Source organism: Pleurodeles waltl, chromosome 2_2 (assembly GCF_031143425.1).
Source record: "Pleurodeles waltl isolate 20211129_DDA chromosome 2_2, aPleWal1.hap1.20221129, whole genome shotgun sequence".
Lineage (NCBI taxonomy): Eukaryota > Metazoa > Chordata > Amphibia > Caudata > Salamandridae > Pleurodeles > Pleurodeles waltl.
The window spans coordinates 962,540,751-962,558,544 of record NC_090439.1 but is presented as its reverse complement, the minus strand read 5'-3'; the positions used below and the strand labels follow the sequence as shown (position 1 = coordinate 962,558,544).

Below are 17,794 nucleotides of genomic sequence, written 5' to 3'. Positions count from 1 at the left end.
TGTTCTCTATGTCCAACAGTAGAGATAGACTGAATTTTCTATACTTATGGATTACAGACAACTATAAGTTGCTAATGCACCTCTACAGGAAACACTCCAACAGAAATACTTTGCTACATTTTCAGTGTAGCCATCCTAGGGCACTTACAAAAAATGCCCTATGGGCAATTCTTAGGGATTCACAGTAATTGCTTATATAAGGAAGATTACTTTCTGAACTAATAGAATCTTTGCAATTAACTTATCCAGAGAGATTATCCCCAAAAAATTGTTAAGAATGCCCTAAAGTGAGCATGGTTTACCCAGCGGGGACATTTGCTCACCCCCAGAGAAAAAACACAAGGAGCACCACTGACATGTGTACTTACCTTCTCTCCCACTGCCAATAAAATCAAGAGAACTATCAATTCCAACATGAAATCAATTAGCAACATCAAAGTGGCACGTCCTCTGTTTGCGTTCAAGAAAAATAAAGATTTATGCCAATATTTAGTTCAGACACACTGTAAAACTCAAAACTCGACTTTAACAAAGATGCTGGGCTTACCTGCTGTAAATGAACAGTGTAAATGTTCAAAATGTAGAGCTTCCAATTTCACTAGAAACAGTAAGGAGATCAATATTAATGTGCATGCATGGCACTAGAATGCCTTCTCTAATTGTAACAGAAACAATGTTGTATATTACATAAAATGCCTGGGCAATAAGATCTGTATAGGTCAAATTAAACAGAGGATCCTGCAACACAGATCCCGCATTTGATGGCGAACTCAAGGGGCACCGCTAGTACAACATTACAGTGAAAATGAAATAGAATGGTCAGTACTATATGTAGTTCCCAAGACAAAAGCACAAGTCAATAGTGTTCTCATGAGAACAGAGGCCAGACTAATTGCTAGGTTTGATCCTTCGATGCATGGAATGAATATGATGAAGTATGGGCCCTTTAGGATATATAATTGGTTACTTCTGCCAAACTATCAGGAGATAGGCACATATGCATTCTTTAAAGTAGATGATGTCTTAAATGTGGGTTTTAATTGTTAATGTATATAATAATTTGGAATTGTGGAATAATTGATTTTCATTTTTGATTGGCTCGGTTAATGTATATAATGGTGTCCAGCTCCTTTACCTTTGACTAGGTCAGCCTAGAGCAGAGGTCTTCAATCTGGGGGCAGGCACCCCTAGGGGTGCCACAAGTGGTCCCGGGTGGGGGTGCCAGACTGTGGCCAAAAGAAGCATTCTACAGACAACAGGCCATTGTTTTAAGCAGAAGAATGTCATTGTATTTTTAAAATGGTATCGGTACTTAACTACAATGTTTAAATAGGTCTAGAGATATTTAAACATTGACAACTTTATCATATATTTGTGAAAAATTTCTGAGGGGGGCCCAATGATTTTCATTTTTCAACTGTGGGGGTGCAGCACCAAAAAGTTTGGAGAACACTGGCCTAGAGGAATGTACACATTTTATTAGACTTTTTAGATTTGGACCTAAGATCTTGTTTCCCTTAGTGTGCTAGGTTCCTTTAATATGGTCCACCGGTGCCCATATTGGAGAGTCTACCCGTAGTCCAGTTGCTCAAGCATGGGAGCCCAATACATAATTTCCGGTTGCGCTGAAGTCTTGTTTTGAAGATGCGCACAAGTTTCACTAACATGGAGCGACTTAAAGGATTGGCGTGTGGGGAGTAACACAAGATTCTGATAACCCATTACTAGGCATTTGAGCAGTTCCCGGCCCTCCCGGGCGTACCCTTCCTGGCAATTGAGTAGGACCACAAGGCAACACGTTTATGTTTTATGTTTTATTTGCCACCCGGCTTCAGCCTTATATATACTATAGAGTCTGTTGAAGTTTTGTGCCTTTTTTCTAGGGTCCAGAATCTTGCATGTAATAAAGAGCGATGGGATTCAATTCTTGTGAGGTAATTTAGAGCCCTCACCTATGGACCTGTAGTTACAACAGTAGAAGTATCTGCATGTAGGCAGTTTAGACGCACCACCTTCACCCGCCAGGGTAGACGCACAGAGGGGTTTCCCTGGTGCAAGGAGGTGCCATCACTCGGGTTTCACTTCACTTTTAGGTTTGCTGTAGGATGAGCTCATAAGGCTGTACACCAGATGAGATATATTGACAAGTCATTGCATGGCCACAGGAGTGTTAAACATTGATGTATTTGTAAATAGCTTGCTGGAGCATGACACACATCAATGTGGCCTTTTTTCCTCCTTCTACCATGACAGCATTTAATTATCACAAAGGTTTTTAATTCATAGTAAGGCCCTCAAGATGATGGGATTTTCTTTTTGTATATCTTTTAAGCTATTGATACATGATCCTTATACAGTCCTGAAGAGGCCAGAAGTTTAGAAGCCGAAGCCCATCAACATACTTTTATATAAAGTGTCCTCAGCAAATTCATGGAAAGGAAAATAAATGAAGAACACCATCAGTCCTTAGTCCACAATATAAGAGAACACCAGTGGACAGAGATGATTAATGTTCATATAATGGACTGTCTGATATGACGGACCAGGATTTCAGATGTAGGCTACATATGGCCATCAATTATATAATATTTGTATATAAGGACATTGAACAGAGGATTGTACATTATATAGCTAAGGGGATTTCTGTTTTTGCTTTTAGAGATCTCGACTTAATGAGTTGTTTAATTTGTATAATATGAAGATAAATGGTGTATATCCTAGAAAGTTTGATGACTAAAAGATGTCTGAAATAAAAATGAATTATGTCAAATAGATTACGAATAGTACAATAATAATTGGTGCGTTATTGTCTAAGGAAACTTTATTGGATCTATCCCTCAAGAGTCAATTTTGTTTATATATATTGATAACATCCCTGCAGCACATCTCAGAGGTGAGTTATTTCTGGGTTTGATTGAGTCTGTGACTCAGTGCAAGAGGGACTGTCTGGTTTGTGACTTGGTGTGTTAGTATCTGAGTAGGTCTGTGAGTAGGGGTATGAGTGTCTCAGTGGGCCTGTGACTTGGTATGTGAGGATCTAAGTGGGTCTGTGAGTGGGTGTGTGTGTCTCTGTGAGTCTGTGAGTGGGTGCATCAGTGTCTCAGTGGGTCTGTGAGTGGTTGTGTGTGAGTGTCTCTGTTGGTCCTTGAGTGGATTTGTTAGGATCTGAGTGAGTCTGTGAGTGGGTGTGTTAGGATCTGAGTCAGTCTGTGAGTGCGTTTAATAGTGTCCCAGTGGGTCTGTGAATGGGTGTGTAAGTGTCTCTGTGGTGGTCTCTGAGTGGGTGTGTCAGTGTCCCAGTGGGTCTGTGAGTGGGTGCATGAGTGCCTAAGTGGGTCTGTGATTGAGAACATGGGCATCTCAGTGGTATGTGATTGGGTGCTTTAGGGTCTCAGTGGTTCTCTGAGTAGTTGCATGAGTGTCTGATTGGGTCTGTGAGTTGGTGTATGAGTGTGTGGGTGAGTTAATGAATAAGTGTATAAATGACTCTCTGAATGTTACAGGGGGCTTCACTAAGCACAGTGACATATTTGTAAATACTGTGCAGCATGAAAAAAGAAACATTTTAAGGGCATAATTTAAGTCTTAAAGACTCCTATATCATATCCTGGGGGTGAGGATACCTCCACCCTGACTCCTTATGCCAATTCTCACATTATTGTGCAGCCAAGGGGACTGTGTCCCATTGACTAAAATGGTGGCTGCAACTTTCTGGTGAGGTTGCGGCCAGCCAATCACCACATCCATGGTGACTTGTGCATTTGTCAATATGCTGCAATTGCCACAAAAACATCGCAGTAGAACCCGGGCCCTAGATATACAAATGTATTTCCCCTTTGATTTCTTAAAAACTACTGAACGGATTTACACCACATATGCAAAAGCATAATCTGTGTAACAAAACCTAGCAGCGGTTCAGGCTGTAGTTGTGTTCAAAACTCCTATGGGAATTAATATGAAAAAGCAAATTTTTTGACCACCCCCTCACTTTTTCTCAGCCCCGCTTGTCAGCTCACCCCATAACTTTCCATGCATAATAAGAATCACCCGCACACTTTTTTGGGGTTGAATTTCAAGAAGATTCATCAAAGGTGCCAAAGATATGGGCAAGACAAAACACGCTTTTTTTCTATGGAAACATGGTCCTAACTATAACTACCTACTGGCGACCAGTAGGTGATATACATCTATAAATGTATATATATGTATGTAAATTCCCTAGTGCCAGTTGCCACTAGGTAGTTATATTTAGGATCTAGTTTCTATAAAAAAACATTTTTTGTTTTGCTAATAACTTTAACGCTGTATGATGAGTCTTCACTTCAGCATGTGTCCAGGACGTTTTTGGGTTATCCGTCAAGCAGGAAATGAGAAACAGTGAGGTCCCAAAATGCTTTTTCCCCATGCATTTTTCCATAGGGATTTTGAACAGAAATAGCACCCGAACCACTGGAGGGATTTACACCAAATTTGGCAGAAAGGTAGCTCTTGATCCAGAAAGTAAACTTTTTGTTATTTGCTGTAAATCCATTGAGGAGTTTTTGAGAAATTAAAGAAAAAACTAATTTATATATATATAGAGAAGCAAAGGTTCCCTGAACCCTCCCGATCTCAAGCTGAGATCTGATTGGCTGCCAACACTTCAACTAGGAAGTGTTGCCAGCCATGTTGGGACTCTGTTTCAGCTCTGGTGCTGGGGTCCCAGAAGACACCCGAGCAAAAAAGCATTTATTTTTTTAGGTTTCAGTTGGAGATGCTGCGGATCCACTGAAAATTCAAAAACAAAAACCAAGCACGGTCTCCGATGCTTGTCCAAAGGCAGCCCCCTGGTGGGCTAGGTCTTGGGGGCATTGACATCTTGATTGCAGGGGGGTCGTCTGGCCCCCGCAGCTTCAGGGACTGCCACCTCCCTCAGGCTAACATATAATTAAATCCAGGGGGTGTGCCTGCCCTCACCGCAGCCCCGGGGACCGCCACCTCCCTGGATATTCAATCAAATGCTGGGTGGCTGCCCAACCCTCCGCAGCTCCGGGGACTGCCACCTCCCTGGGGATGATTCCAAAACAAATGGGGGGTACCCAGCCACTCTGCAGCCTGGGGACCACCACCTCCCTGGGGCTAATGTCTCATCAAATGCAGGAGAGCCAGGCAACCCCCAACAGCCCCGGTGAGGCCACCTCCCTGGGGCAAAAATAAATGAAGTGTGGCGGGCCACCTTGCCCCCCTGCAGTCTCGGGGACTGCCACCTCCCCAGGGTTGATATCCAACCATATGTGGGGTGGTTGCTTGGCCCCCCTGTAGCCCTGGGGGAACACCACCTCCCCAGGGCTGACATCCAATCAAATGCAGAGTGACTGTCCCACCCCTTGCAGCCTCAGGGACCACCACCTCCCTGGGACTGATATTCAATCAAATGCAGAGGGCCACCTGGGCCCCTGCAGCCCCAGGGAGCACCACCTCCCCAGGGCTAATATCCAATCAAATGTGGGGGTGCACCTGCTCCCCCCGCAGCCCTAGGGACTGCCACTTCCCCAGAGATAATTTAAGGTCAAATCCAGGGGGCTTCCCTGCCCCGCCAGCCCTGGGGACCACAACCTCCCTGGGACTCATGTCTCATCAAATGCAGGGGGGATGGGTGGCCCTCCTGCACTCAGGGACTCGCCACCTCCCCGGGGTTGAATTTACAAAAGATAGAGGGTCTGTTACAGACCCCCTGCCCTGGGGACCACCACCTCCAGGGGCTAATTGAAATGTTGGAGGGGCTCCACATGGTCCCCCCTTGTGGAACCAATAATGGCCTTGGGGACCACCACCTCCTGGGCCGGCTCCTGTTATGTCCCGGCATGACCACCCCTGAGAGATAGCTGTTTGCTCTGATTTGGTGGAAACTTTGACAGCTCCTGTCAGGTCAGAGCAAACACTCTTCTTCCAGCAAGTGAGAGATGTGAAACAGCTCTCACTTGCTGGAAGTAGAGGTTTCCTCAGTTTCCTTGCCTGCAGAGATGCAGGCAGGGTAACAGAGGAAATAATTGCTCTCACAGAGAGGGAGCTGCATGTTTAGCAGTGCCCTGTCTGTGACAGCAAGGCTGGCTCCCGAAGGAGGCAGGGAGCCAGCTGGGACCGCAGTGGCCTTCAGGCTTCCTCTGTGGTCCCAAACAGTGGTGACTGGGTACCCTGGGGGCACCTAGATAACATGGCCTGGCCTATGAGGATGGGGTCCCTGGGGCCAGGATCGGTCTGGGGAGGGGCAGCCATGCGCCCCATCAAAAAATGAAATGTTTAGGCCAGTCCCCGGGGAATGGGGTCCCCGGGGCCAAGATCAGCCTGGGGAGGGAGGCCATGAGGCCCCTCTCGCCCCCAAAACCACATATATTAATGCTGGGCCCCAGGGGATGGTGTCCTAGGGGCCAAATTGGCTGGGGGAGGATAGCTATTTGGACCTGCAGCCAACTCCCACTGTGCAGGGCCAAAGGGTGTGTGGAGCTTAGGTTGGGTGGTTAGAGGGGTTGACTGGTGGGCTGGCCACAGGCTAGGCCCTGCAGCCAAACCCACCATGCACGGCCAAAGGCTGTGCTTTCCTCAAGGTTGGGTGGTTATAGGGGTTGGCAGCAGGGCACCCAACCACCACTGTGCATGGCCTAAGGCGGTGTGCCGCAGTGGTTGAAATAGGGTATAGTAATAAAAATTACTTTACGTTAAAAAAACAGAGAAATACACTGAAAAAAACTAGAGGTTACAGTGACATTATTGTTAGGAAATAGAATTAGAAAAACCATAAAGAATTCAGTTTAAAAAAGAAAGGTTACAGGGACGTTACAGTTAGGCTCACATTTTAAACATACAAAGCCATAGAAATTCACATGTTATAGTTAGAGTTATCTCAAGTAACCCTAAACCCTAAGGTAGCTATCATGTCCTCACCTTGCACTGCTAACTACACCACAAATTAGGGCACTCACGAGATCTTTGATAACATCAATGTAATATTTGCAGTAATTTGTTTGCTAAAAAAACTGTGTATGGCAGGTGTGCGAGTTATAGTTACCTTAGGGCACGAGTTATAGTTAACTCTAACTCTAACAGGTGAATTCTATGATTTTGTACATTTAAAATGTGAACCCAACTCTAACGTCCCTGTAACCTTTTTTTCAAGTGAATATATATATATATATATATATATATATATATATATATATATATATATAGTCACTGGCAAAAACAAAGGTTGCAGGGACTTTAGAGTTATGCTCTGAATTTACTCATACACAACCATAGAAATTCAGCAGTTATAGTTGGAGTTCTTTCAAGTAACTATAACTCCCGCCCTTGCCATGCAGTTTTCTTATCAATAATTTTATTGCAAATGTTGCAGCAATAATATCAAAGATGCCTTAGAAGATGTCATCAATGATATAATATGTGAAGTAACCTGCTGTGTACGGCAAAGGCATGAGTTACAGTTACCTTATGGCGCAAGTGAATTTCCATGGTTTACTTTAACAAATTTTAATTACTATTTAAGTTATTCCAATACCTGCCGTGCACGGTTGGTCGCAAGTCCTGGCCTGCAGCCAGACCTTGCATCCAAGCCCTTTTAACCACCTAACCCTGTGACGTGCATGCCACTGGTTGACCACAGGGCCTGTCTCTCTTTGTGGATCTGTGAGTGGGTGTGTGAGTGTCTGAGTGGGTCTGAAAGTACGTGTGTGAGTCTACGAGTGGATGAATGAGTATCTGAGTGGCTGTGTGATTTGGCGCATGAGTCTCTGAGTGCATGTGAATGAATTAGTGTATGAATGAGTCTGTGGTTTATCTTTCAAATTTTTTCACATTCATGAATATTTTGCACATAATTCGCTAAAATCCATGAAAATTCATGAATTTGTACGAATATTGTGCATACTGACACAAAATTATGTTCAATCCATAATTTTCCCCTAAAACACACTTATATCACACCACTGGGGTCATGTTACCTTCAACCTGACCATTTATACCACTTTCAATTAGGATTTTCACTGCTGGGGACCGTGTCCCATGAAATAAAATGACAGCTGCATCTTTCCAGTGAGGTAATGGTCAGCCAACTACAGCGCTTCTTTTCACATGCACATTCGTGAAAACTCATGAATTTCCGTTTACATTTTGCAAAATAATCGCAAAGACGTGCAGTCACAGATGTATAAATTAAGCTTTCCCTAAATTTCTGAAAAACTACTGCACGGATTTACACCAGAGATGCAAAAGCACAACCTGCCTCCCGAAAGCTAGATTTATGTCAAATTTGGTGCAATACCATCCAGTGGTTCGGGTTGTAGTTGTGTTCAGAGGGCCTATGGAAATTAACATGAGAAACACAACTTTTTTGCCCCCCCCCTTTTTCTTGGCCCTCACTTGACATATCACCCTGCAACTTTTTGTGCGCAACAAGAATAACCAGCACACTTTTTTTTGGAAAAATTCGTGAAGATTCATCAAACGGCACCAAAGATATAGGCAAGTAAGAAAATGCTTTTTCTAAGGAACCATGGTCCCAACTATAACTACCTAGTGGCAATCGCCACAAGGTAATATATTTTTATTTATATATTCATATATATAAAATCCAATCGTAAAAGTCTTACTTAAATAGTAAACTGTATAATAAGTATTCAAATGAATTACCAACATAAAAGTAGGACTAAATGTAATATGTTTGTGTAAATGCAATCTTGGACTATTGGCAGTGTCTCTATAAACACTGATTAATCCCTAGTCGGCAAAGAAAAGTCAATTTATGCATTTTCTCATTTGAAATGAGGTGATGTTCGTTTGAGAATAATATAATCAAAATTATGATACAAGAATGAAAATGTGTGGCTACAAATGGAAAAATACATAATTGGCAAATGCCCCACATAAAAATAAATATGATAACAAAAAGTAACGTAACATAAATCAAAAGACATTCTCACTGAGTTGGGCATGCTAGTGTCTTGACTTATGCAACAATTGTATTATATTTAACGCAAGTTACCCAAAGGGTAACTTCACAATGCGTCAAAAACCAGTATATAATATATAAAAAAGAGATCACATAAATTACAGGCTCAATAGTAACCCCATGCTCAGTTAGAGGACAGAATTTAAGAAATAGCAAGGATTATTCTGACTGACTTAAAAGATAATATGCTTAGGGTTTCAGCCTACTAGGGCACTATTTTGTAACTTAGGGCCTGATTTAATAAAAGTGGCGCTACACCCAGTCCAACACCACTTTTCTTGCACCCTTTACCGCCCACCTAATGCCACAATGTGAAATCTTTTAGCAGCCATTTTTTAACCCCCCCCCATAATAGGGGAACACCCCCTTTGCATACATTATGCCGGGCACACTTTGTAAATTTGACACTGCGATTTTGTCCATTAAAAAAATTATGCTAATGTGGCACAAGGAGGCACTAGGGGCTCTTAAATTTGCCCCTTAGTATTTCTTGAAATCTGCCCTCTGAGTTAAAGATGACTTAGCACACAGTTTCCTATCAGATGAATTGGGTTACAAGAAATTCCCTCTGTAAGGATTCATTTCATGCAAAAAGTGCAAAGCTTGTAATAAATGTAAAAACTGTGAAGAAATCTCAGGCCTTAAGGTAAAAAGAAATACAGAGGATAACAATTTGCCACCGGTCATACGGATCATGTATTATGCCCTTGCATGAAACAATATGTTTTAAGTACAAAATGGAAAGTGGAGGAGCTTATACAGCAAAATAGAAGGGCAATTATCTCTCGTAACCTCAGATACCCAGCAGTAAAACATTTTGCATATGAGCATAACAGTGATGTGAACCAATTATTATCTGTGGGCATTGACCATGTGGAGAGAAAACCCTGAGAGGGAGACAGACTCAAATCTTAGAAGAAGATGGAATTAAAATATATTATCTCACTTGAGAGTAAATATCTAGGGGGGTTTCATCAGGACAAAGAACAAACTGTGGGAAAGTTTAGAAGAATAGTATTTTGTTGTGTATAATGCATTGTGGAAGAGCAAATTATGATAGCTGGATAAATTGTCCACTGCTTATATTTTCACCCTTTTCTTCTCCACTTACTTTTTCCTTTTGCACTTTGTGGTTGCATGGTCATAGGAACAGCTTGTGAGTGCGGATGAAAGGAACTTCATAATAAAGAAGTTAACGGGGGTGACATAATTCGAAGTAGGGTCATGTTAGGTTAAATGTATCAAAGTGATGTTATCATATAAATAAGGGATGTGCTACAAGGCTGAGGAAATGTGGGAATTAGTCTTAATGTCACACTGGTAATAATGGAAGTATTTGGCATATATTGTTAATTAATGTGATGATAAAACATCCACTTGGACTCGAATTTTAGACGCACATGAATAATTTCTTGGTACCAATCATTGTCTGGTTTTTACAAATTAATTGTGTATTTTCTCTTGTGTAAATGAATTAAATCTGACTTGAAGCAAACACCCTAGGAGAATATGTGTGTAACTCCACTATAATATAGTGGGCAAAAATACGATAGTGTTTTAACAATACGATATAAGGAGACCTCTGTCAATGGCTACTACATACTATGATGATGTTTATTTGGATGTGCTAAATTGCAATGGCCCGGGAAGTATTTACTCCCCGATTACGGTTCAGCAACCACCGTTGCATGGGTGAGACACCATCACCAATCTCACTTACTGAGGCCGACTGAATCTTTGGACTTTGTAAAGACTGTAGTAGTCAGAATCATTCAATAACAAACCAATGATATTATATGATACCAGAAACAATTGAACATTAAAACAAACTCCAAATCAAATAAAGTTTCCAAGCATTATTACAATCCCAAACTCAATGTCACATAAATGGTGCACAAAACTAAGTTAAGATACATGAAAACCGTAGGCTGACCAAAACGGCTGAAAAGATTCAACCTACTAGACATCAATACCGTTAGACACTCCAAAATAATCATTTAGAATAGCAACAATACAATATGTGCATGAGTATTAACATTCAAAGCAGATGATGGTGACATCAGTAAATCATCAAAATACACTTTGGCATTCAATTTTAGACTTCAGATTTCAAAGCTGGGCCATTCCTAACACTAACCAGAATTGGGACTTGCATGCGCTGGAACGAGCTAGCACATGCGGATAAAAACAAAATAAAAGAAAGTAAAAATGATTTGGAAAAAAAATCTAACAAGAGCAACTTACTGAAAATTATTTTGGTGTAAGTCACTAATTAAAGAAAACAAGAAACCACGTTTAGTTATACCTCTACTCATGGAACAGACAGCAGACAGGAGCAGTTCATCAGGCAGGACAATCACTTTCTTCCAGTTTCACTTGACAGCCACATCAGGACAGTGCAGAACACAAGCTATACGTAGGACATTATCAGCAGTTCAGAATTAGGGGCTTCATTAGTAGTGATCCACATGACAGAATATGGCTGTTAAGACTATGATGAGGAAACTCAGAGAATAGGAGTGTGAGAGCATGCTCAAACAGGGTTCTGGACAGCTTTGAGACAAGCATAGGACTCCCCTAAATTTCTAAGTTTTTCCCGAATTAAAAGTATGCACAATCCATTCATTGGTCCTTCAGGTGGGCGCATGCTGGACTTCAGATTCAGCATCCAATCACTGTACATGGCACCACCAAATGCTGATACTTTCAAGAATCTTCTCAGCAAAAGTGTATTGGCAGCTGGTGACTTCACATGTAGCTAACAAAATGTTACATTCTCTAATTATTTGTTACTTGAGATCCTTTCTCAGGGCACACAACAAACTAAGCTAATTCATTTCACATGAGAACTGTGGATTTCCTGTCCTGTTTGACAGCTAGAACAAATTGTGTTACATTATTGCATCTAAAACATATTCCTTGCCCGTAGTACAATAGGAAATTCAACATTCACATTAGCAGCCTAGGGAAATAATTCAGGTCAGAGGTGAAAGAATAAACAAGTGATTTTCCTTTAATGCTCCATGATGCTGCACAATGGATCTCTTTCAGGCCTAGTCAAGTCAAGGAAGCCTTAATACACATTAATACCTTTAGTACATTAATAAACCTATTGCACACCTTACAATTCATACATGCAAAGCAAATTATTTATTTGCAACTTTATTATTCATAACATGCTGCAGCTAATTTTAAACGTGCATTTATTTTCTACATACACGTAACTGATGCTAACGAAATCCATTTATTCAAATATAAGTACAATTAATTCATATTCATTTTAACACTTCAATTATTAATTTACATATTAATAAAATATTTTTAACATACGCTCATCCTTAATACTTTTATTTAATAAAATGCAAAACTATCATGTTAAAACGTTGTGCACAGTGTGTCTGGTGGCCACATGGCTCATCATAATTCAAACGTGCACATTTTACAAGTCATGTTATTTTCTCTGTTAAACTTTTAAATGCAGGTTAATTTGTCACCATATGGTAACCTCTCTGCCACTAATTTATTAATAAAATTTGATCTCTCTCAGTCCCTTCTCTGGTGGCAATCTATGTCATCACAAAAGAATGTTTCTCATTTACAATGACACAAATTCAAAACCTTGTAGTCTGATAACGCAAAGGTCTATGTTTGCGATAATTGTCAATCCTCTTCATATTCTGTTAATACCTGTCTCTCATATTCTCCATTTCCATTTCTTCCCTCCTTGTTCATTCTTTGCTGTCTCTTTGTTTCTTCCAGAAATTGTAAGCTTTGCAAAAGCCAAGTGTATAAATTCTCCACACTGCCACAATCAATAAAGGTTTCAGGATTATTTTCACAAAACCATTTCCCAATTTTCCAAGCCAAGATCCTACCTCCGAGAATCCCTCACCTATTGTTTGTCTCTTTTAGATCACTTAAGTAATTTTCCAGACTTGTCAGATTAGATAAGTATCTCATTATCTCCCTGCTGATATTGGGTATGTACGTGCAGCAGTGCTGTGATTTCAAAACTCTGCAGACTCAGCCCTCTTTTGCTAAAAGAATATCTAACGCAAGGTGATTTTGAAGAATCATAGACCTTGTCTCAACCATTTCTGTGCCCATTAGGAGCATTGCACTTGAAGAATCAGATGACATCTTGTATACAGTTGTTGATAATTTCCTTATCTTTATGTCATTCAAGATCACACACACTGATGGAATAAAAGCTCAAAGAAAAATCTCCTGTAATAACTGAACCACTTCCTCCCCCTTTAAATCTCATTTTAGGTCTCTCAGTCCCTTCTGGATTGTCAATGTTGTACACTTGGTAAATGTTTGGGAAAACCACTCCCAAATCGCATGCATCATACCAGCCTTTTTGCAACTTGTAATAAGCATTCCTACCACAGATGTAATAAACACCAAGTACAGCAAGGTCTTTTCCATTTAGCATAAAATCCCATAACTCTTAAATTGGAACACATGTCTGTGTTCACTTGGTCCTGCAAACTTACTGTCAGCTTTTGATTGCGGCCTATATATACAAAGCTTTCCTACATGTTGCCAGTCTAAAACTAAGCATCCCTGTGCATCAGTTGTGATGTGAACTGATTTCTTCTTGCCACCTATACTCTTATCCTTTCCTTCATTGCTTTTCTTCCATCATCTACCTGATTAATGAACTCCTTTTCTACCTGTGGGAGAATGCAGGTTATCAATCAATCAATCAAACAATTGGTATTTATAAAGCGTGGCTACTCACCCGTGAGGGTCTCAAGGTGGCGGGGGAGAGGGGAGGGGCCTCATCTGAAGACCCACGTCTTGAGGTTCTTCCTGAAGATGGTGAGCGACAGGCTTTGTCTGAGGTGCAGGAGGAGGTTGTTCCAGCTCTTTGCTGCAGTGTAGGTAAAAGATTGTCCTCCGGCGGTAGTTTTGTGGATGCAAGGGATGGTGGCCAAGGCCATCTGGGCGGAGCAGAGGGATCTGGTGAGGGTGTGGAAGGAGAGGCAGTGGTTCAGATAGGCTGGTCCTCCATTGTGTATGGCCTTGTACGCATGGGTGACAAGCTTGAAGGTGATTCGCTTCTCGACTGGTAGCGAGTGGAGGGTCCTCAGGTGTTGGGAGATGTGTTCTCGGCGAGGGAGGTCCAGAATGAGTCTGGCGGCGACGTTCTGGATGAGTTGAAGTTTTTTGATGTTCCTAATTGAGGTGCTGGCATAGAGGTCATTGCCGTAGTCGAGCTTGCTCGTGACTAAGGCATGGGTGACTGTTTGTAGGGATCCATCTGAAGAACTTTCGGAGTTTGTGGAGTGTGTGCCAGCAGGAGGAGGTGACAGAGTTTACCTGGGGGAGCATGGATAGGGAGGAGTCAAGGATGATTCCTAAGTTGCTGGCGTGCTCAGTTGGCGCAAGGGGGGCGCTGAGGGACGTGATTCACCATGAGTCGTCCCAAGCTGAGGTGGCATTTCCAAAGGTGATGAGCTCCGTCTTGTGGGAGTTGAGCTTGAGGCAGCTTTCTCTCAAGCAGGTGGCGACGGCTTCCATTCCTGCGAGAAAGTTCCTTTTGACCATGTCCGGGCCTTCAGTGAGGGAAATGATGAGTTGTGTGTCATCGGCATATGGCACGATATTTATACCATGGTTTTTCACAATGACAGCAAGAGGGGCCATGTATACGTTGAACAGCGTGGCACTCAGTGAGGATCCTTGGGGGACTCCGCAGTTGACTCCTGTGGGTCTGGAGGTGTACGGTGGTAGTCTGACCCTCTGCGTTCTCCCAGAGAGGAAGGAGGGGATCCATTCCAGGGCTCTTCCGTGGATTCCTATGTTGTGAAGTCTGGTGCGCAGAGTGCTGTGGGAGACCTTGTCCAATGCTGCTGAGAGGTCGAGGAGTATGAGTGCTGCGGTGTGGCCGCAGTTCAGGAGTAAATAGATGTCATCTGTGGCTGCCAGGAGTGCTGTCCCTGTGCTGTGATTGCTGGAGAAGCCGAACTGGGAGCTGTCTAGGGTATTCTTGTATGCAGATGCATACTGAATGTAGTCTTGATTGTACAAACGTGTTAATAATAAACTGCAACTTATACCATAAATTAGTGGTAAACTGTGATAAGTTATTTATTCTTTTACTGACAAAGGAATTTGTGTACACACATAAGAATCACGCACATTTATTGTGTTACCATACTGATACAGCAAACTATAATGAACATTGGAAGATAAATTTCCATTTGTGTCATCTAAATGAAGCAAATCCCTCATCCTTATAGAACTTATCTTGCTTAGATGCTCTTTCTCTGCATTGGAGTTGCTGTACTTTGCACTCCTCCTTTCATTGAAACATTCATTCCCGCAGTAAACAAAATGCACACAATCATACATACTATTACCAAACCAGTACACTCATATTTACACCTGCTATGTTTGACTTGTCCAGGGTTCATGGCTTCCATAGAATTAGAGAAGAAAAGAAAAATATAAAAAGCAAAAGCGAGCAAAAATGAAAAACTAAATTATTTTAAAAGTCTTAGCAATATTTACAACAGTTTTTGATCTTCATGAAAGTTTTTCAAGATTCAACTAAAAGCTCTCAAATGATCACTTATTGTTACTTCCAGAGTGTAATGTCTTTGCTGATCAATTGGCAAGGTTATTTCAAAGCTCAGCTCAAATACAACTTCAAGTTCAAGACTGTTTAACTGAATTCTCATAGTCAAAACAAAAGACCATAAACTCACTTTCCCAGTCATTTGTGACAAGATAGATCAATCCAGGTGAAGAGTATCTGCTACTTGGCACTCTTTTGCTTTTCGTTCTCCTTACAACACCATCTTCATCTTCACTCTGATTTGACTCTGACCCCTTCTGTATATTGATTTGAGTGTGTCAGCAACCAGTTCATGCTCAGCTGCAGGCCATTTATATACTTTCACAGTTCTCTTTTCAGGTGCAACTGCTTTCACCACATTTTCTACACTGCGAGAAATCAGTTGAATTTGACTTTGACGTCTGTTTGCAGGCTGCTTGCACTTTTATCTGCATGTTGACTGCTTGTGACTTCGACACTTTGTACATTTTCTGCTACAGCCACTGGCTCCATCGTCACAGCTTGGTCAAGTCGAACCCCTTCTTCATCAGCATTCGCTCCTACTGGATCAGACTCTGTGTTTTCAAAAGGGCACAAAACTATGCATGTGTGGCTTGCATGAATCCAGTTCAGAAGACCAGCACACTTCTCAGCTGTTGTCACCAAGATGACTTGAAATGGACCATTCCACTTTGGCTCCAGGCAAGTCTTCCTCACATGCTTCTTTACCATGGTCCAATCTCTAGCTTTCAAGCTGTGACACTGTTCCTGGGTTGTTTGAACTGTTGCTGCTTTAACCTGATGAGTCACAGAGCGATAATCCAGCACTAAGTCATCTGTTATGTTCACAAGTGCATTTGCAGGTACTGCTGGTAGCCTCATTGCACGATCCCATCAGAATTTTGTGGTGAGACAGTCCTGTGTTCCTGTCAGGAGTGCTATGCATCCTCATCATGACAGGTGGCAATATATCAGGTCATTTCAATGCTGTAGATGCACAAATCTTTGCCAATCGAGCTTTCAGTGTTCCATTAATTTGCTCCACAAATCAAGATGCCTCTGGTCTGTAACAGTGCAATTTTTGCACAATGTTCAGTGCTGCACATAACAACTTTATGATCTCATTATTAAAATGAATTTCTCGATCTGCTTAGAAAGAAGTTGGGAATTCATACTTTGGAATTAATTCCTTGAGCAGCAGCTTAGCTACAGTGAGACTTTCCTTCCTACGTGTTGGCTAACCCTCACTCCAATGGGAGAACATACACACAATGACTAATACATAATTCAATTCATTACAGGCAGGCATTTCAACTAAATCAAGTTGCATTATGTTAAATGGACCCCCCCCGATTTGCCTATGTGGCTCAAATTAACCACTGTGTGTTTCCCTACATTCATTTGCTGGAATCTAACACATCTGTGGCAAACCACTTCTGCAACCAATCTAAATCTTGAATTGTACCATGTCTGCTTAAATGTGTGAATCATTGCCTTTCTGGTGAGATGAACCTGATCATGATAATACCTCACCATTGAATCTGACAATCTGGCTGCACAATTTCCCTTCATTTGAAATTCAAACATCATCTCCCTCTCTTTGAGCACAACCTGCTTTTATCCTACCTCTGTGTTCTTCTTCTGTTACCTCTTCCTGCAATCTCTTAATTTCATCCCAGGTGTCAACCACTGACATCAAGAAATTTTGATTTGTCTCACTGGTGTCTTCTTCATTACTCCACTCTCCATAGAAGGTGACACAATAAAGTGCACAATAGCAGGCAATTTGGTCAGCATAGGCGTTGCCCAGCAATACACAGTAATTTGATCCTACATGTCCAGTACATTTTACAACCGCGATCTTCTCAGGTAAATGTAGAACACACCATGAATTCTTCCACCATTTTGAATGGGGAATCCAGAAGAGGTCATGAAAACCCCTCTGGTTCCATAATTGCCTGAAATCATGGCAAACACCAAATCCATATTGACTATCTGTGAATATTGTCACTTTGAGCTGCTCTGATACGCAACATGCTCTTGTAAGAGCAACCAATTCAGCTACTTGGGCAGAAACAACTCTTTGAAGCCACGAGGCTTCAACCACTCCTGAGATAGTGTAAACTGCATAAACAAAGACAACTTGGTCATTCTCCTCTAGAAGATTATCCTGAATATCAGGTCTGGGTTTGGTGCACAGTTCAGTGACATTGAGGCAGTCATTTTCCATCTAATTAACATAA

At 41.7% G+C, this 17,794-nt stretch overlaps 1 long non-coding RNA gene across 3 annotated transcripts in view; it reads left to right on the top strand.

The window, feature by feature from the left end:
* Window positions 1-17,794, top strand: part of LOC138274356 (uncharacterized) — a 369,814-nt gene that overhangs the window by 220,465 nt on the left and 131,555 nt on the right. The window lies entirely within an intron of this gene.